This window comes from Equus caballus, chromosome 4, assembly GCF_041296265.1.
Source record: "Equus caballus isolate H_3958 breed thoroughbred chromosome 4, TB-T2T, whole genome shotgun sequence".
In the NCBI taxonomy this organism is placed as follows: domain Eukaryota; kingdom Metazoa; phylum Chordata; class Mammalia; order Perissodactyla; family Equidae; genus Equus; species Equus caballus.
In genome coordinates this window covers 112709136-112730464 of record NC_091687.1, presented here as the reverse complement: position 1 = coordinate 112730464, position 21329 = coordinate 112709136, and the positions used below count along the sequence as shown (strand labels likewise).

General features: G+C 44.1%; 1 protein-coding gene across 4 annotated transcripts in view; it reads left to right on the top strand.

Annotated features, from left to right (window-relative positions):
* The window catches only part of PTPRN2 (protein tyrosine phosphatase receptor type N2), a 931942-nt gene that overhangs the window by 362876 nt on the left and 547737 nt on the right, over window positions 1-21329 (top strand). The window lies entirely within an intron of this gene.

Here is a 21329-nt window from a genome sequence, read left to right as displayed (position 1 = left end):
ATCTGGACCCCAAATTTTGTTGATTGCATAGTGTTTTGGAAAATTGAATGAATACTTTTAGATTCGGCATATGCTTTCATATTGTCACATGCCTCACTATTCCTTATGGTCAAGCGCAAGCCCTACTCACATATTTCTGATTATTTGCCTTGTCCCCAAAAGAGCCCAGTCTGAAGCTAATGCTGCTCACAATGCGTATGTGTACTGTGTGGCCCTTGACGTGACTGACTTTCAACACTGTGGCTTCAGTACTTTTATGTGTGTTATGCCTTAGTTCAGATCGTCCCAAGGGAGAAGGAGTATGTACTGGGTCCCACTCCTCTGGAAGATGCAGAAGGCTCTCATGCATTATTTTCTAACAGCCTTTTCCTAAGGCCATGAAATATAAAGTGAGCTTCTGATAAAATGTGACTTCTCCTCTGAAGATATACAAATAATAAAATCAAACAGATAACAGATTTTAAAAAAATATTGACTGAGAAACACATTCACATTAGCCTCTATTTTCTATAAGTGAAGGTTTAATTGGATTTGCTCTCACAGTACTTTTCTAGACATTGCTGCTTTTCAGCTAGGTAGCTCTCTCCTCTCTCTTTGTCCATATAACCATTATGGCACTTTCTAAATGGAAGAAATGCAAAGTTATAATTAGAGGGAAGGATATGTAGCCATTAGTAATGCTTTCTCCTTGTTCCTGTCTTGGGAAAATAAGATGTATGAGAAAACAGATTGTGCACCTGACTAAGAACTGTTTGCACATAAATGCCCCGTTAGTGAGACTGGTGTTTCTCTATAGGAGGTTGCTCTACAGAGAAGCTCCTTTCCCTCCAGCATTTTCTCTTTGGGGGCTGTTTTTCCTCTGCTTCAAACCAGGCACTATTCTGAGAAACCCCTTTTGTTGGCCCTGCTTCCCTCTGCAGTCTCATAGTTACCAGACTCCATCAGTGGTACTCATCTGCTCCTTTGGCTTTTGGATGGTCACTGTACTTTCTGCTCTTCCCCAGCTCAGCATCACCTCACTCCTCTGCTATACACATGCTGCTGGGACCGCCCCCAGGTGTCCAAAAGCCATGCTGTGGCCTCTGTGGAGGACTCCCAGGTCCTCCCCATGGTGCCGATTGTCCCTTCCCCGTCCTCTCCTGCTTGGTGCCCCCCACCCCATGTCGTGGAATGTCAGATTGGCTTCTCCTCTTCTCTCTCTAATCATCTCTCTCTGTCTCCCTTCTCATGTCTCACAACTTAAAAAGTCCCATTTATTGACTACTTCTATTCTAGTTATTAGAAATAGGAAGAGGTAAATACTACTGCTCCAACCAGAGGGACTTCAACCCACCCCACCAGTGCATTCACAGGCGAAGTATGACGCATGTCTTTGCTCGTGCTGCTATTACTGCTCAGATGAGCCTCCTGTCTCCCCATTGCTTGGTACTTTGCCATTCCTCTTCACGCCCCGAAGGCGCAGATCTTCAGGACCATGCTGTCTCCACTCTCCAATGACCCTTATTAACTGTATAATTTGGTTGACATTTTTTCTGTGCTAACTTGCTGTGTTGGTTATCTTTTTATATATACTGTCTTCCCGACTGCACTGTATACTTTAAAAAGAGTCATGTAAAATGTCAATCACAAAATAAATGCGAGACAGAGTTGTCCAGTGAGCCCCCCGTGCATCACTGGGCTTCAACAAACGGCAGCTGCTTGCCTCTCCTGCTGCTGCTGTGCACCACCACTTCCCCTCGTCTCCCCTATCACCCGTGATTTCATCTGTCCATATTTTAGCATTGTATTGCAGAAAGATAAGGACTCTTTTATAAACCTAACCACAATAGCTCTATCACATATTAAAATTAATAGCAATGTCTTAATATCACCAAATATCTAATCAGTGTTCAAACTTCTCAGTTGTCATAAATTTTCTTTACAACTGGTTGTTTGGAATCAGAATCCAAAGAAATTCCATTGAATTGGTAGATATAGCTGTTAAGCTCCTTTTAATCTGCAGATTTCTCTTCCCTCTTTTTTCTTTCCTTGCAACATTTTTTTAAAACTAGTTCATTAGTCTCATAGAGCTTTTCACATTCTGGATTTTGCTGATTGCATCCCAAAGATAACGTGTACCTTGTTCCTCTGCTCTGGACCTCCTGTAAATAGGAGCTAGCCCAGAGATTTGACCATTTGTGTTCAATGTTTAGCAAGAAGCCTTCAGAGGTGGCGAAGTGTCCTTCCGTGAGGGGGACACTGTCTAGCTGTATCTTGTTTTAGCATCCAGCAGCCATGGACCACTTACCTCTCTGTCAGATTTCAACTTGATTATTTGAGAAGAGCTCGATCCCTTAAAACGAGCCCCACCCCATCCCATCTGCAGGCTCTGCTCGCGGTGCCCCGTGCTGTCCTCCAGAACAGGTCTCACAGTCTGCACCTGCATATTCGTGTGATTATTTACTGTGTGCTGGTCTCCCCTGTAGACCATAAGCTGTGGGAAGATGGCAAACTGTACCTCTTTTTTTGTCATTGTGTCCCAGGGCCCAGCAGGTCCCTGGCCCAGTATTTGCTGAGTGAATGAATGAGTGGATTCTTCCACAGAAATGGTCTCATTTGCTCTTCATGTCAACCTGAAAAGATGGTATCATTGTCAACCTTGTTTTCCTTGTTTCCTTGCAGCTTGAGAGGGTAAATGATGGTACTTAGCCCGGAAGTCAGATCACTTAGGACAGAGTCGGAGCTTGAAGAGCCGACTATCTAAAATGCAGGTTTAAGCATAATTTACTTTATTGCTCTGGCTTGTTGGTCCTGAGCCCTACTGCTTTAAATGGCCATTCAGCTCTGAATTTTAGCTTTCTCTGGTTGTTCGTTGTATGCAGAGTTGTGTGCTGAGCCTTCAAGGGGAGCAAAGGAGTGGAGTAAGATCACTTGTGGGCAGGGGTCAGCCGGGACAGGAGAATAAAGATTTCTCTTCTTACAGATTTAATGAAAAGGGACAAGAGAAGAAAAGACCAACTTTACCCTAAATTTTCAGTCCAGGGCTTCCTGAGGTTACCTCTCCAACTCAGTGCACTATTGGGATTTAGTTGATGTTCAGCAATATCAGGTGCCAGGTGGGCCATTTCATGGCACTGCCTGGAGAAGTGCCCATGCCACGCAGTGTAACAATGCCGGGCTCTTGTGTAAGGTTCAGGCAGATTCAGCATGGCCCGCACACAGAACCCCTATGAAGGCGCAGTACACGGACAGCCCTCCCCATGAAACCCAACTTCACCTGGAAAGCAATAGTTCGAGAAAGAAGGGTGGTCTGAGGCCTGGTGTGCCATGACTTCTGAGGGGGGTGTGGCCCTGGGAACTGGATATTTTAGATGCCCAGAGGGCTGCTATGCCAGAACAGGAAGGGAGGATCTTGTGATAGCTCAGAGGGCAAGGAAACTTCTGTGTGACTCAGCAAGGTGGAATCCAGTATGTGGTCCTCAGAGTCCAGGTTTCATGTGGAACTATGGGAAAACCCACCCATATGTGCCCCAAATAAGTGATAAATAGTCTGGCTGCTCACTTAATACGTGTGGCAAATGTTCATTTGCTAAAAACTTATCATAGAGAAGAGAGAGACCCTTTTCCTTCATTTATTCATTGTTTACACCTTGCCTCCTTTCAAAAAGCTTTAAAGCCACACAACATGGAGAGACTTACATGAGACAGGATAAAGGGAAGGCCAGACTGCAGAGCACAGTGCTGTTGCACGGGGTTCAGCCACCATCTCGGCCAACTTCTCTAACTCGGAATGCAGCGTCCCGGCCGCCACCAGGCGGGAATGCTCTCGTTAGAATATAACTCTGTAATTTCATGATCAGTTTGTTATGAGAATCAGAATTTGTAAAAGATTATTTGTTGTACTTTTAACCAATTATAAAAATAATAAACGGTTACTATATAAAACTTGAATAATAGATATGTAGAAAGAAGAAAACAAAAAATCCCGTTTAATCTCGTTACCATGAGATAAGTGCTGTCGGAAGCTGGTGTGCATCCTCTGGGTCCTGTGTGGGTTTGTGAGGCCCTGCAGTGAGCCGGGCCCGCTTGCGTGGAGCCAGAAGCAGCTATATCTCGGCCTCTCCTTGTCTCTTGAACATCTTCACCGGGGCTAATTCTTCCTCCCACCCTGGATTAAAACTCAGGCAAGTCCCATGAACTCCAGTCACTCTTAGGTAATGAAAGTGCCATTACTTTTTATATTTAAATTTTTCAAATTGTGGTAAAATACACGTAACATAAAATTTACCATGTTAACCATTTTTAAGTGTTCAGTTCAGTGGTATTAAGTACATTCACTGTTGTACAACCATCACCACCACCATCTCCAGATTTTTCATCTTCTCAAACTTAAGCTCTGTCCCCATTAAACACTAACTGCCATCCGCCTCCCCAGCTCCTGGCACCCACCATCCTACTTTCTGTCTCTATGAAATTGACTCCTCTAGGAACCTCATATGAGTGAAATACAGCATTTGTCTTTTTTGCAACTGGCCTATTTCACTCAGCATCATGTCCTCAAGGTTCATCCACATTGTAGCATATTGCAGCATTTCCTTCCTTTTTAAGGTTGAATAATATTCCATTGTATGGATATACCACATTTCATTTATCCATTCATCTTTTGATGGATGCTTGAGTTGTTTCTACCTTTTGGCTGTTGTGAATAAATGCTGTCATGATACATTTAAATTTCTAAATTAACTTTTATATTGTAAATTTAAGATATGATCATTTCTAAAATTTCTAAGCAGTGCAGAGGGTACAAAGTGAATCTGAAGTTTCCTTCCCCATGGCCAACCCTCCTAGGCCTTCCCCACACCCAGGGGGAAACTGCCATAGTGGCTCTGTGTCCCTTGGATTTCCTACATAAAACCAATGTGTCTGTACATCTCTGTTTTAAAAGAATGGGATTCCAGTGTTGTAAGATGCAAGAACTTGCTTTCTAAGCTTTGGACAGCTCGGACGTCTTGATGTCAGTGTTTCTGGACCTGCCTCATGTTGAAAGCTTCAGAGTGTCCTTCATCTCACTGCTCTGTAATCCACCTAGTTAGCTTGGACCCTGCTTTTCCCACTGAATATAGTGTTAGCATTTTGCTGCATTATTAAATGCATTTCTATTACATTTTTTATGGAGGCATATATTCAATCATATGTATGTACCATAATACATTTAAATAAGTTCTATATCTATATATTTCTGTTACACTATGTCTAGTTTGTCAATCTTTACTATTCACATAATGCTGCAAAAACACCCTTATGCATATATCTTTTCAGATCATAGAACCTTGACTGCAATTCTCCCTGGGCTCAATTGTCACCAAGTTTTAACAAAGCTTAAAGTCATTCCTTTTTTCACAAAAAAGTAAACTCTACTTTTTAGAGCAGTTTTAGGTTCACAGCAAAATTGAAAGGAAGGTGCAGCGATTGCTCATGTACTCCCTGCTCCCACATATGCACAGCCTCCTCTGTTATCAACATCCCCACCAGGTGGTACATTTGTTACAATCCATGAACCCACACTGACACATCAGCATTACCCAAAGTCCATAGTTTACATTGGGGTTCACTCTTGGTGTTGTGTGTTCTGTGGGTTTGAACACATGTATAATGATATGTATCCATCATTATAGTATCATACAGAGTATTTTCACTGCCCTAAAAATCCTCTGTGCTTCACCTGTTCATCCTTCCCTCCTATCTGACTCTTGGCAGCCACCTATCTTTTTGCTGTATCCATAGTTTTCCCTTTTCCAGAATGTCATACAGTATGTAGCAATTTCAGTTTGCCTTCTTTCATTTAGTCATAGGCATTTAAGGTTCTGCCATGTCTTTTTATGGTTTGAGAGCTCATTTTCTTTTAGTGCTGAATAATATTCCATTGTCTGGATGTACTGCAGTTTATCCATTCACTTACTGAAGGGCATCTGGGTTACTTCAAAGTTTTGGCAATTGTGAATTAAAATGCTATAAACACCCATGTGCTGGTTTTTGTGTGGACACAAGTTTTCAACTCCTTTGGGTAAATACCAAGGAGAGCGATTGCTGGATCCTCTGGTAAAGATACTGGTAACAGTATCTTTAGTTTTGTAAGAAATAAAGTCTTCCAAAATGGCTGTACCATTTTGCATTCCCACCAGGAGTGAATGAGAGTTTCTGTTATTCCACATCCTCGTCAGCATTTGGTGTTGTCAGTGTTCTGCATTTTGGCCATTCTAATGGATGTATAGTGGTATCTCATTGTTGATTGAAATTGCATTTCCCTGATGACATATGATGTGGAGCATCTTTTCATTTGCTTACATGCCATCTGTATATCTTCTTTGGTGAGGTGTCTGTTAAGGTCTTTGGTCCATTTTGTAATCCGGTTGTTTGTTTTCTTATTGTTGAGGTTTAAGAATTCTTTTTTTTTTTAAAGATTGGCACCTGAGCCAACAACTGTTGCCAATCTTCTTTTTTATTTTTTTCCTGCTTTTTTCTCCCCAAATCCCCCTAGTACATAGTTGAATATTTTAGTTGTGGGTCCTTCTAGTTGTGGCATGTGGGACACCACCTCAGCATGACCTGATGAGCGGTGCCATATCCACACCCACGATCCAAACCGGCAAAACCCTTGGCCACTGAAACAGAGCACACGAACTTAACCACTCGGCCATTGGGCCAGCCCCCTAAGAATTCTTTGTATATTTTGGGTAAGAGTCCTTTATCAGATGTGTGTTTTGCAAATGTTTTCTCCTGTCTGTGGCTTGTTTTCTAATTCTCTTGATAACTGTCTTTTGTAGAGCAGAAGTTTTTAATTTTAATGAAGCCAGCCTATCAATTCTTTCTTTTATGGATTGTGCCTTCAGTGTCATATCTAAAAAGTCATTGACAAAACTCAAGGTCATCTAAGTTTTCTCCTATGTTATCTTCTAGGGGTTTTATAGTTGTGTGTTTTTTTTAAAGATTGGCAACTGAGCTAACATCTGTTGCCAATTTTCTTTCTTTTTTTTTTTTCTCCACAAAGCCCCCAGTACATAGTTATATATTCTAGTTGTGGGTCCTTTGGGTTCTGCTATGTGGGACACCGCCTCAGCATGGTTTGATGAGTGGTGCTAGGTCCGTGCCCAGGATCCGAACTGGCAAAACCCTGGGCTGCTGAAGTGGAGCACACAAACTTAACCACTGGGCAACAGGGCCAGCCCCTATAGTTTTGTGTTTTAAAATTAGATCTGTGATCCATTTTGAGTTAGTTTTTATGAAGGATGTAAGGTCTGTGCCTAGGTTCATTTTTTTGCTTGTGAATGTCCAGTTGTTCCAGAAACATTTGTAGAAAAGACTATCTTTGCTCCATTGTATTGTGTTTGCTTTTGTGTCAAAGATCAGTTGACTATATTTATGTGAGTCTATTTTTGGACTCCCTATTCTGTTCCATTGATCAGTCTGTTCTTTCACCAATATCACACTGTCTTTGTTTCTGTAGCTTTATAGGAAGTCTTGAAGTTGAGTAATGTCAGTCCTCCAACTTTGTTCTTCTCCTTCAATATTGTGGTGGTTATTCTGGGTCTTTTGTCTCTCCATATAAACTTTAGGATCAGTTTGTCAATATCTGAATAACTTGCTGGGATTTTGATTGGAATTGCATTGAATCTGTAGATTAAGTTGGGAAAAATGGATGTCTTGACAATATTGAGTCTTCCTATCCATAAACATGGGATATCTCTCCTTTTATTTAATTCTTCTTTGATTTCTTTATCAGAGTTTTGTAGTTTTCCTCATATAGACCCTATAATATTTTGGCTAAAGCCATTCTTTCAGCTTGAGACTCAATGATGACAATTAAAGAATTATAGAAACCACATTAGAGAATTTATCATATACCTTTTTCTAAACAGTTAACTAGAACCAATGACAAATAATATGCTACTGCTGGTAGCATCCAATCTAATCCTTACTCATTGATGAAACTTCAAACCACACCAAACAGGAAACAAAACCTCTAACCTGTGAGAACCCTTTCTTTAATTATCTTGATTCTGCATCCTCTGGGTCCTGGACTGAGAATTAGGAGAACTTAATTCACATTATCACTCTGCTAACTTTCAGCTAGGTATTTCCTATCTCAACCTCTTCCCAACATAACTTGTTGTTTCCTTTATTCAGGTGTCTTCCTATATTATAGCTTGAATGGCCAAGGTAATGAGTGTTCTCCACCCCCACCATCATCTATACTAAAGTGGATTCTGTCGTATATTAATGTGGAATGTTCACTGGGATGTAAGTCTGAACTTTCGTTGACTACTGTTTGTGCACCTTCCTAACTCTGTGACTCTTAGCAAGTTTATTCATGAATTAACTCGTTGACAGAGCACATGCTGAGCCCCACCAGTCACACAGCCTTTCTGATTCTCTTCCCTCATCCAAGATAAGAGTGTTGTGATAAACGCATTTTGGGGCCTCTTCCTACTCAAACCTCCCATGACTGCGAAGTCCCGCATGTGTCTACTTTCCCATTTGTGTGGGAATCCCAGCCTGAAAACTCATACAGAGCAAAGAGTATACCCTGCATCACCCAATCTCAGGAGGTCACTGAACCAGGGCTTTCCCTTTTCATGGTGACAATGATAGATTGTAATGTATAAAAACCAGATCCCAGTGCTTTTATCATCCTGGAGAAAATATGCTCACAATTTTGGGATAATTTTCACTTGAAAGGAAGCACCTGCTGCCTTTTTCATTTTTAAAGAAATTTATTCATATTTGAGTGAAGGCCAGTGTTGCTCAGTACTCTAAACCCAATCATGCCTTTTGGTTTTTTATGAAAAGAGGCCCAAATTAGCCATCTAATCACTGGAGCAAAGAGGCTGCCTTTCAGAGTCTGCCCCACAAGGAAGTGCTGATATACTCTTTATCCTGGATTCATGTCCCTCTCTGGGGTTTAAAAGCACCTTCTAGAACATAAGAAAGAAGGCACCTATGTCATCAAAGAACCTCTCATCTCAGTGAAACATAGTCCCATATTTGATGTGAAATGCCAGAGGCCATTATTTCAGCCAATCACCATGTCATGGGGTCAGCAAACAGCCAACTTTCTCCTGCAGTGGAAGGGAAGCGGAAGCGGGGCCTGGAAAGTCTCTGGGTGCCACTCTGTCGCTTACACAGCAAGGAATGGCTCCTCTTGTCTACCTACTAATCCCACCATGCCCACCCGGCAGCCCTGATGTGGATGCACCTGAATAGGTTGCCCACATGTGGAGTGAGAGCAGACATATGTGACTGGGGAGCCCAGCTCTGCATTGCCCCCATCCCATGCCTTCCTCCCTGCCTGGGAGACAGCTTCCTCCTACTTCTGCATCAGCAAAGAGTCACTGTTTTCAGATTTGGAAGGAACCCAGAGTCATGCACTCTGCCCCACATGAGAAGTCTCTTCTACAGTTTCTCTGACACATGACCTTTCAGCCTTTCCTTAAGTACCTGTGAGCTCATTGCTTCCCTGGGAGGTCCTTTCCACAAAAAGCCAGCTGCATTTGCTAGAAAGTTCTTTACATTGAGTATTGAGTTGGAAGTTCCCTCTTTTAGACTGAGAGTGGGTGGGGCTCCAAAAGGTAACTTATCGCAAGTGCTTGTTCCTGCCAACTTCCGCCGTTGGCTCTAACAGGAAGGCCTTTTAGAACAACATGGAGCAGGGGTGCTCTCCTTGTGGCCTGTGGGCTCTCACATATGAGGTCGTCCTCTTGTCATTTTTCCAACTCTTTCCACTTCCAAACTGAACATTTTGGGTTTGGAGACCACTGAACCTATGGTGAGGTTTTCCTTCTGAAGGCACAGGGTGGGTCTAAGGAAGGAGCTGAAGAGGTCAGAAGAAATTTTTCCCTTTCCCACATGTGAGGGTCTCACTGAGCCCCCACAGAGTAGAACTGAGGCCCTGAGGCCCCAGGGCATTCTGGGCAGTGATTGGTTTGGATATGATCATAAATTGAGTTCCTAACTACAGATATATATTAACCATGCATGCCTGGTTGTCTACCAACTAGAACTTTGCTGCTAAGAGGGAGTTCCACAGCACTCACATTCAGAGGGTATTTCTTTGAATGGGATCCAAATACTCTACTGGTTCAGCCCATTTAGTTAATGTGGACAAATTTCAGTTACTAGCCCTGATAGCCATCCCTGGAAATTTTTATATTTTAGTCTGGCATTTGCCAGCCAGTACATGTCTAGACTGGTTCCCCTTGTCATATGTCAGTTAACATTCTGAGTGTGCAGACCCATGTTAATGTGAATCTAAATGAAATACTCCTTAGAAGGCAATCTGACTGCCAACCCCTCCACTGAGTCACGTAATTAATGCCAAACCTAATTTGATATGTGTATTTGTTCTTTACCTCACTATTACTGTAATAGAGAGAGAGTTAGACTGGTATATACTGAATTCTAAGTACAAAACAGCATGGCCTCACTGAGCAACAGGTGCTTTATCCAGACTATAGTTGGGCACTTTTCATTTAGCCAGTGAGTGATGTATGCCACTTAGCTGTGATACCCTAAGCCCCTCAAGTTGAAGGAGAACACATTTTACTTTACTTTTGTTGTTTTCATTGAAAATAGTCAGGAAGCTGACATATGATTACGCCCATATCTCCCAGGTGGAGGCCCATATGAGGACAGAATAAAATAATAAACTCCTACTGAATTTATCTGAACCCTTTGCAAATATCTGAGAGTTGGACTCTAGCAACTAAATGGACTATATGCTCTCTAAACAAAAGGAGCACAGTAAATTCTTCATGATGATGATGATGATAATGATAATGATGATCATGGCAGTGATGATGGTGATGATGATGATAGTGGTGATGGCGATGGTGGAGATGATAAGGATGATGGTGGTGATGTGTTTATACATGGCCTAACTGTATATTCTCATGTATACATGGTGATAAAGGCACTTAGGAGGAAAGCTGATATGCATGATTCACATCTTTTTTGTTAAAGCAATTTTGTAGTGAGATTATCTGCATGCCATTGCTTATTCTCTAAAGCATGTAACGTTTTGTCTGGGGTACCCTATTAAGACATCTAATTTCAGTAGGTCAGGCCTCCAGCAGTTGTGCGTGCAAGTTGATCTCCTACTCCAGGCCTTACATATTTGATGTCCTGACATTTTGTGTAATTGCTCTGCTAGAGCCCACTTGGAGCATTGAAAGCTACTTAAAATGTCATTATGAGCTGGCCGGATCTCGGAATTATATGGTGCAGTTGATGGAACAAAAGAGCGTTCCACTTTGATGCGCGTGGTATTTGATTGTGCTCTATGCCAGGGTCCCTCTTCAATCCACCAGGGCTGGCTGGACTTTTTAAAAAGGATTTCCTCACTTCTGTTCATCTTCAAATGACTGACGGTAGATGCCTTTGAGATGGCTCGGTGTGGTTTGCGATGGTGATATGAAAGAGGATTTCTAATATGCATTAATTGTTCTCATCATAAGCTGTCAGCCACTTAGGGTCTGCCATTGTATACCTAAGGTTTTTTTTAAAGTTATTTTTCACTAATGATAACCTAAAAAGTTTCTTTTTTGGATAAGAGGAGGCAATTTTAGGAATTATATTTTATTATTCCATTTTGAAGCTATTTCTTCTTATAGTCATTCTGAGAGGGCCACGGAAAGTCTTTCCTGTTCTCTGATCTTTATCTTAAAGAACATGAGTTTTTCATGCCACAGTCTATTCCTCCTCTTCCTTTGAAATAATGAGAACAGAACTAAAGGAAGCTGAAGGAAAAAAGATGTGTGGTAACCATAAGAGATAATTTCTCTGAGTTGTTAAATGTTAGGACAGATTATTGGAACAGGGGCACAATTTTACATGAACTATATTGATTATTGGACATGTGGTAGACGATCAACACACTTTATGCTGTGTTTTCAAGAAGCCCTTCAAGTAGGAATTATTGACACTATTTATACAGACAGAACCTGAGGCTGGAGGGGCTGGATGGGGTGCCCTAAATCACAGGCGGCAGTGAACCTGGGTTTGGCTGACTCCAGAACACACCAATTTTCTCCTTATTTGTGGTGGGTCTTTTTAGGATCTCTGCTCTGACTTGCCTGAGTTTGACCAGGAGGAGCACCATATGTTCTTCCCACCCAGAATTGGCATAAAACAAAATATTACACGGTGGGGTTCTTTGAGGGGCTGCTGAGAGTTCTCCACCCCTCCTCAGGCTGTCCCCCACGTCTGAAACTGACACTCAAACAGTTCCTACTGCTTTGCCCTCAAGTCGTCGTCCGTTTAGGCTCCTTTCTTTCTCTCGCACCTCACGTCCAGTCCAGCAGCAGACCCTGCTGGGCCTGCCTCTACAGCACGCTCAGTGCATGGCAGCACTGTCCCCAGTGGGCTTATTACAGGAGCCTCCTTTGGCCTCCCTGCCCTGACTTTGTCCCAACCGTGGAGTGGAATGGTCCTTTTAAAATTGCAGATCAAATGATGTCTCATTCTCAAAACTCAGCAAGGGCTTCTCACCTCACTGTAAAAATCCAAGTCCTTTTCATGTCCTGAGACCCTGCAGTCTCTGCCCCACACCCCCTTCTCTCACTTCATGCCTTACAGTCTCTTCCCCTTACTTTCTCCATTCCAGCCACTCTGGCCTCCTTTCTGTTCTTCCAACCTTCTGCCCAGGGCCTTTACACTTGCTGTCTCCTCTGCCTAGAGAGTGTTTCTCCAGAAACCCACTGGACTCATGCTTCACCCGCTTTGAGTTTCTGCTTAAACTTTGCTTTCTCAGTGAAGTTTTCTCCAACAATCCTATATAAAACAGCATCCTCCCTCCCAGCTCCCCTGTCTTCCATACTTTGGATTATTTTTTCCATGGCCCCTATCACCACCAGACATTCTATGTATTTATGTTTTTAATTGTTTATTTTCTGTCTTTTCTAACATGGATGGAAGTTCCATGAAAACAAGAGCTTTGTTAACTGCTTTAGTCCTGCACCTGGAAAGGTAGCTGGGCATAGAAAATGTGCCATAAACATTTGTGGAGGGACGGAAGGAATGAAGGGCAGGAGAGAGGGAGGAACATCCCATCTCCTGAACTCTCCTGTTGAAATCTGAGAACCTCTGGGGGGCGTAAATGACTCACTGATCATTGGTCACCTTCATGAGACCTGGAATGTGTCACCCCCACCTTGGTCAGCTCGAGAGTCTGCCTAAAGAGCAACTTGGGTGAGGGATGTAGGGGGCAAAAGGGACGGAGTGTTTGGATACACAGGGACAGCGACACACCCTGGCCTCCTGCACAGAAGATGGCACGAGGGGTTGAGAGATACGAACATTGCCACGTGGGTGGGATGTGCTGAAGGAAATTCAGCCTGCTGCACAGTTTTGTCTAGGGCCAATTTGCTGCAAACCAGAGTCTGAATAGTCACCACGATATTCTATACTCTCTCCTCTGCATTCCTGTTCCAGCACGACGATCCCATCAGCTTACGTTCGTACATATGGAATTCGAGGGAGGCTGGAGATAAAGTTGAGAACTTAGATGGAATGCTCTGTCAGGTAGACAGTAAACCTTGACACTCATAATGTTCACCAAGTTCTAGACTCCTTGAAACTGGCTTACAGAGTGACTCAGTGGCTTAACTTAGTTGTGAAATGTCATTGCGGGAGAGATAAGAAATGTCCACTGGCCTGCTGCCATTGGGTGCAGATCGGGGCAGGCAGGGATCCCACGTTTTGGAGCCCCTTTAGGATGGGCACCTCAGCTCTGCAAGATGAGGATGGTCTGACAGAGGCTAGGAACAGATCCTTGGTTAACCAAGGTGCTCGGGAATGGGACATTCTTGTCCAGTGAATTTTCTGGTTAAGTTTGCATTAATCAGAAACACATTTTTGATTCAACACTTGTTAAAAATCTCTCATAAATTTATCGATCCATTTCCTGCCTTGGTCAGTGTGTTCCTGGGACGTTGGGTGGGTTCTTAGGTGCACTGGCCCCTGGGGGCACTGTGCCTGCTGGAACGGCATCTCTCTGACGAGCATCAGCCTTCTGCAGCCTGGCCTGTGATGTTAGGTGAATGCATCTTCTCATCTTTTGTACTGTCACTGCAACAATACAGACGACTTAAATTTGGTGGATTTATGTTAAGACTTAGTAAACGGCAGAGTATTGTTTAGCATACTTTTTAGTCTATCTTATTTTTTCATGTATTTTATTGATTTTCTATTTAAAGTATGTTCTTGACATTTTTTTAAAAACTTTTCTTTCTTTCTTTCTTTCTTTCTTTATTTATTTATTGGGGAAGATTAGCCCTGAGCTAACATCTGCCACCAATTCTCCTCTTTTTTGCTGAGAAAGATTGGCCCTGAGCCACCATCTGTGCCCATCTTCATCTACTTTATATGTGGGTGCCCCCACAATATAGTTTGGTAAGTGGTGCTTAGGTCCATGGCCAGGATCTAAACTGGCCTACTCCAGGCCACCAAAGCAGAGTGTGTGAACTTAACCACTACACCACTAGGCCCGTCCCTATTCTTGATATTTTTAATGAAAAATTTTTGCTCAGAGTAACTGAGACCCAAAAATTATACAGTAAGACTTTTTTCCAAAAGACATAATTTGAGTTTATCTTTTTAAAAAATCTGTAAATTAATTGGGTTGCCCTCATTGGGACTAATGCGCATGCACGCGCGCACACACACACACACAGACATACACACAGATGCATCAAAATGTTTTAGAAGCCAGAGAGACGTGACTTCTGGATAGTACAAGCAAAGTTAATGTATGAGACAGACCAACCACTGAGACCCTATAAGGAGATCAAATAACAGCACATTGCAAGTCATTTCTCCTTCCTCCTAAAACAGACAAGTGTTTGGGCTGACGTGCTATTCAAACTGTCACTTATTACCCTATTTGGAAGCAAATGTCTTTCCTGAATTCAACCAAACAACTTCCAAACTTTTATGACATAATCTACTTGTAAACTACTACCTATATTTTACCCTTAGAAATTAACAATTAAATTGATATAAACTTAAGATTGGACAAATGTCGCTATAAAGCTCTTAAAACATAAAACTTTACCTTTGCTAAAAAGGTAAAAATCTCTTAGTATTTTTATCTCTAATGAGGATACTCCAAGAGGACTATGCCTTTAATTCTCTATGCTTCTTCAGGGTGATACTTACTCCCAGGTTCTGAACACAATGGGTGCCAATACTAGTTGATGAAATGCATAGTGAGTAGAAGGATGGATGGATGGGTGGGTGTGTGGATGGGTGGAGTCTGGGGTCTGATGTTAATAACTGAGGTTCACACTGTTGAAAACGTAGGTTAGTACTTTGGCAAAGAACTGTCTCACAATGCATAATCTTAAATTGAATGTTGAGCACACGGGGAGGCAGTAGCCCACACAGCTATGCATTTTAAGGGGCTCACTCTGTGTTCCTTGCTTTTGCTTGAGGATTGCAGTGAGCTGTGGCCAGAGCTTATCATTGAAAAATCAAGCATTTGTGTTTACAGTGGATTGGAAGGAATGAAAGGCAACAGAGGGCTAAAATGATTCTACATCACCTCATTATCATGAAGATAGTTACAATTTATCAGGCACTTATGGCAGCCTGGCACTGGATAAGTGATTCACAGACACATCTCATGTGTCCCTGTGGTACAAATAAGGAAACTGAGGAATAATGAGATTAAAGAACTTGCCCAAGACCACCTACTGGGAGTGCTGGAGGCGAGACTGGAGTCCAGAATGCATGTTGGACCCCAAAATCCGTGCTGGTAGCTCCTCAGCCCTCGGCTTCCTGGAGCATGTTTGAGGTACCGCAAAGCACTCTTTCTTCCAAGTGGCAACAGTGCATTCCCACCAGAAAGTAGTCAACTTTTCTGCATGTGAATCCAGTGCAGTGGCCCCAAGGACATGGCACCATGAGGACTGACATTGTGACTGATAAGAACTTTAAATATGCACTTGGAAACCAAAGTCTTAACCACAACTCTGACAAAAGAAAGGGGCAAACCCCCTGCAGTTTCTAGAGTTATTTGGCCTGAGAAAGCTGATGAGTAGCCGCGGCCCCTGGCAGTGGGGTTCATGGCCAGCATCAGGGCATGCCTGTGATGACAGGTCCAGGCAGGGATCAGACACGGCCTGGCACTGTCATCCTTGCTGGCTGTGGTGGACGAAGGCCTCTTGCTTGCTCTGCTTCCTCCCTTCCTGGCCAGCCACAGCGCCTGCTCAGTTTCTCAAGGTCAGGCACCTGCTGGTCCTAAAACTCTGTCTCCCAGCATCATTCTGTCCCTGTGTGCATACAAATAGTCAGATTCTGCATACAGTGAGTGTGGTGCCCCTTAGGACATGATTCCTAGCTGGGTGATTTTTCATTCTCACTGTGCTGAAAGTGGAGGCTTGCTGTGCTCATGGTTCGTGGAGTGGATTCGGGAAACGTGGGTTATTATGGACTCCCTTCTTTCTGGAAGCACTTTTTCAGAGTGGATGCTTGGTGTCTTTGTCAGTTGGAGGGCAAGTAAGCACCGTTTTGTAGAGAGCAGCAGCCCTGAGGTGGCTCTTCACTGTGCTATATGTGACGTGTAAATAGCAGTGCCGCCACCGCTGTTGGAAACAGGCTCCACACGAGAAGTAGCACAAGAAACTCCAGCTGATGCTCTAACACGCCGTGAGAGGGCATGGAATAGGCTCTGTAGCATTTTGGTGATGTAGGTGAGGTGCCAATGGGGGCATAGCTTCCAGTGTCATTTTCTCATCTTTCTCTTGACGTTTTCCTGCTCATCTTTTTTCCTAGCAATGCAGTAGCCACTCTGGGTTGAAAACCTCAACACACATGTACACACATGCACACTCACGTGCACACTCATGCGTGCACACACTCATGCACATGCACACACACAGGCACTACCACCTTTTCATCCCCCCCCCAAGAGACATGAGGGCCTTGCCAAAAAACATAACATGAGACTTAATTCCAAACATAACCCCCAAACGCGCCACTTTAACTTTTCCATAACTACAGTGGTCTCGCTGTGTTCAGGTGGAGTCAGTGGGTTTTTGTAATTCACTGTTAAAGTTTTGGCCACAGTAGTGCAGCTAGTGGGGTGAGCGGTGGGCCACTGCAGCCTGTTGGCTCTGGAAGGCAGATCCTCGTGGGATCCGCTGTTCCTGGGCTGGTGTGTGAAGAATCCTCTTTTTGGTAGAGCAAAGGTATGTGCTGACTTTAAGTGCTGATTGCTGTATGACATCCGGAAGCGTGGGAGCAGGTCCCTGTGTCACTCACAAACACGTTTGAAGTCACTGACACTGCCCCAAGGTGGCCTCTGCTCATGCCATCCTTCCTGGGGCCTCCCTGCCCCAGCTCACCTGAAATTAGAATGGTGGAGCCAACGAACCTGCTGTCAGATTGGTCAGTGTTCTAAAGAAAGCATTTTTTCCCTTAAGAATGATCATTTTAGCCTGGCTTTATCTGTCTCCTTCCCTCAGTGTAATAAGTATGTAGGGGTCTAGTGCTCACTGTAGGGGTTGCAGCGGCCAGCTCCTCTGGGTGCAGCTCAGTCTTCTGGGCTGGGTGTGTTGAGGGTGTGGCCTTGCCTCTCACTGGAGCCTGGTGACTTTGGGATAGCAGTGTCCGACATGAAGTGGCCCCTTCCCCAGGTGTCACTTTGGTTGCACTGCTGACTCTCCCATCATGACCTCAGGCCTACGATCTGCTCCCTCAGGGCTGTTGGATGCTCAAGGGAGGTGGACGCTGCAGTTTGCTGGGATTGCCTGATGGAGCAGGACCTTTACAGAATCCACTGCAGACCGGTGCCTGTGCCATCCACGTTTCCTGATACAGCTCCTTATTTCCATTTTCTTTGACATGAGTGAGTCCTGTGTGGTTGGCATTGGATCTATGGAGGTGGACGGTCAAGATAAGCCCTTGCTTAGATGATAAGCACGAGGAAAGAAAAGTGTTTTGGTCAGAGTAGATTGCCGTGAAACAGAAATGAAGATGTTACACTCAGCTTGTTGTTCACTGACTCAGTTATAGGTTCGAGGTTGTTCCTTCTGATTTTGATTTTTTTTTTTCTGAGAAAGATTCACCCTGAGCTAACATCTGTTACCAGTTTTCTTCTTTTTGTATGTGAGTCGCTACCACAGCATGGCCACTAACAAGTGGTGTAGGTCTGCGCCCAGGAACCAAACCCAGGCCGCTGAAGCGGAGCATCCTGAACTTAACCACTAGGCCACGGGGCTGAAAGCTACAATGAACAGTGGCTTTTTCAAAACAGCAACAATGGCTATGGCATGTGCACACCTTCAATTCCAAAGCACATCTTTTATCTTTTCTATGAAACAGCCTGTGCCTTATGTCAGCCCAGAAAGAGCAGGAATCTGGTATTGTTTATGTGGGATTGCTCATAAGCAATCCCCCTTTGGCTCCTGTCATCTGTAGGAAAGAGTGACTGTTCTGTGCTTGTCTATTTTTAAGCGTATTTTTGTTTACAAGGAAGTGAGAAATATTTTTCCAACTTCATTGCTGGAAGTTATTTTTTAAAGCAAGTGTTCAGTCTCTGAACATTTGGGAGGGCTGCTGCATGGGGCCTGATGGACTCTGGGGACACAGAGGTGGGAAGTGCATTCTCCCCAGGGACTCAAGTCTGGAGGAGTGAGAGGGAAGCAGCCACCAATGTAGGCATTCACCTGCATTTCCTTCTACAGGAAGCTGTTTCAAAATCAGGTTTGGTTATTATTCTGGTGTGCTGAAGTCAATAGACCAGGAGACAATTATCATTGACAAGGTAGTTCCCCAAGAGGAGGGGGTGTGCCATGCCCTGCGGGGCTACACAGGGAAGCAGCAGGTGGTCAGGAGGCGGAGGGAGGGGAACCGTGGGCAGAGCAGGAGAGGCGGGGCCAGCAAGTTTAGGACTGGCTAGTGTGGATGATTCAGGCAGGCTCTGGGCCAAGGGGTTATTGCTGATTGTCTGATGCCTGACTCGGGGGTAATTAGGGTGGCAGATGGTGGCCCAGAGTGTGAGTGCCTCATAGAGGACAGGGTTGGAGTTGGGCTCTGGACTGGTTGGTGGGCATTTGAAAAGCAGTGTTTGCTGACTCTGGGACATGAGTAGCTCTAGTAGGGGCAGTCCCTCCCGGATCAGCGAGGCCCCAGATGTCGGAGCATCAGAAACACATGGTTAATACACAAGGCAAGGCCAGGGTGGTATAGTGACGTCCTCACTCTGTGGCTTCAGTGCTGCCCCCAAGGGGCCCTGCTGCTCCTGCAGGAGAACACGTCAGTGCAGGCGACAGCTCCAGTCCTGACCACAGAGGTCGGCTGCATACGCCACATTTAGTGTACACCCCACTTCGGAGGACACCACCGACTATCGACTATCATGCCAGCTTCAGGTCAGGCTGTGTTTCAGAAACAACTGTAGTGGAGACTGTTAAGAATTTTAAATCCAGAAGGGGTCTCTGTGGTCAACAGGAAGTCTGATGGAATACGTCCTCCAATAGTAAAATCAGAAAATTATTGCAGTGACTCTTCCTTGGCAAGAGAGAGACTGTGGGGAGAAGGTGGGCATGGCAGAGAATGTTCAGGAATGGAAACAGAGCACTTTAACGTTTCCTTATGTCAATGTGGCAAGACTGCCCCTGAAAAAGATGAGCTTCAGTTAGTAGGTAAAAGTGGACATTTTCTTTCACTCAAAGAGCTCATAATAGGCTCTAATTGCTTATCTTTGAAAAATCGGTAAGGTCTGGGTAACCCAAAACACTGTCTTCTGTCATGCTTTTGCAGTGTGTACAAAGCTCGTTTTGACCAGGTGACGCTGCCTGCTGTGTCAGTCAGCGCTGACTGGGAAGTAGAGCCCTGGCTGTGTGGGGACCCGTGGCAGAGTGGAGGGTGATCTCAGGTCAGCGGTGAGCTTGGGAAAGCTGTGTGGAAGGAGCCTGGTTAGTGCCATCGGCGTTCCCTGGGTCCTCTTAGTGCAGCGTGGGGTGGCCTTGGAGTTGCCCCAGAGAGCGTATTCCTTCTGTGTGCTGTGTATCAACAGGGAGTGCTGGCGGCAAGTGCCTGGTACTGTGGTTGTTGGTGTCTGGAACTTTCTCTCACCTGCTGGTGGGGACGAGAGGGAGAAAAGCTGCTGGGAATTGTGTTTGTGGCTCTAGTTCAGCAACAAAAGAGGGAAAGTTGAAAAAACATAAAAAGCCTAAATTTCTTAATTTGTAAGAAGCAGACACTAATCCCCACCCTGCTTGGTTTAGAGGATTGCTGCGTAAGGCTGCAGGAGTGTCGGCCCGAAGTCCCCGTTCTGGTGTCGTGGGGCAGGCAGGGCACGAGACCAGCCGTCCTGCGTAGAGCTGCGCCGAGGGTCAGAGTCTCAGCATTGCAGACTGAAGGAAAGGAAGTCCAGGCTCCCTCCTACTTCAGAGATGGGACTGCATCACATTGATCACTGTTCTTGAGGGCGATTTACATATAGGGAGATGTACGGATCCTAAGTGTACAAATTAGTGAGTTTTGACATGTGCACACATGCAACTCACACCCCACCAGTACTCAGACTACCCCACTCGGTCCCACACCCGCTGTCACTGCTCTGACTGCCCTCCCCAGAGAGGCTGCGCCTGGTTCGCCCTCGGCTTCCTATCAATAGAATCATGTGTATTCTTTAGTGCCTGACTTCTTTACCCAGCATAATCCTTCGTGGGTTCGCCCCTATTTTTGCGTGTATTGGTAGCTCATTATTGCTTATGTGGATGAACAACAGATTGTTCATCCTTTCTCCTGTTGGTGGACATTTGGACTTTTAGAGTGTTTTTGTTTACTATGCATGTTCGTATAGAAATCTTTTGTAGACATAGGTTTTCATTTCTCCAAGGTCAACATCAAAGAGCCCGCTTTCTGGGTAACATGGAAGGTGCATATTCACCTTTATAAGGAATTGCCTGTTTTCCCAAGAGTTGTAAAATTTTACATCCCCACCAGAAGTGTATGAAAGTCTCTGTTGTTCCATATCCTCTCCAGAATTTGTTCTCAGTCTTTTTAATGTAGTCATTTTAGTGGGCATGAAATATGCCTAAGGTAGTTTTAATTAGCCTTTCAATGATTACTAATGATATTGAGCATTTTTTCATGTGCTTATTGGCCATTTGTATATTTTCTTTAATGAAGTTTCTGTTGAACTATTTTGCCTGTTTTTATTGGAGTGTTTTCCTTTTTATTGTTGATTATTGTTGTCGGAGTTTATACCTATATATTCTGGATAAAAGTCTTATGTCAGAGGTTTTTGTTCTATCGCCTTTTAAAAAAATACTTATCTTTCTCCA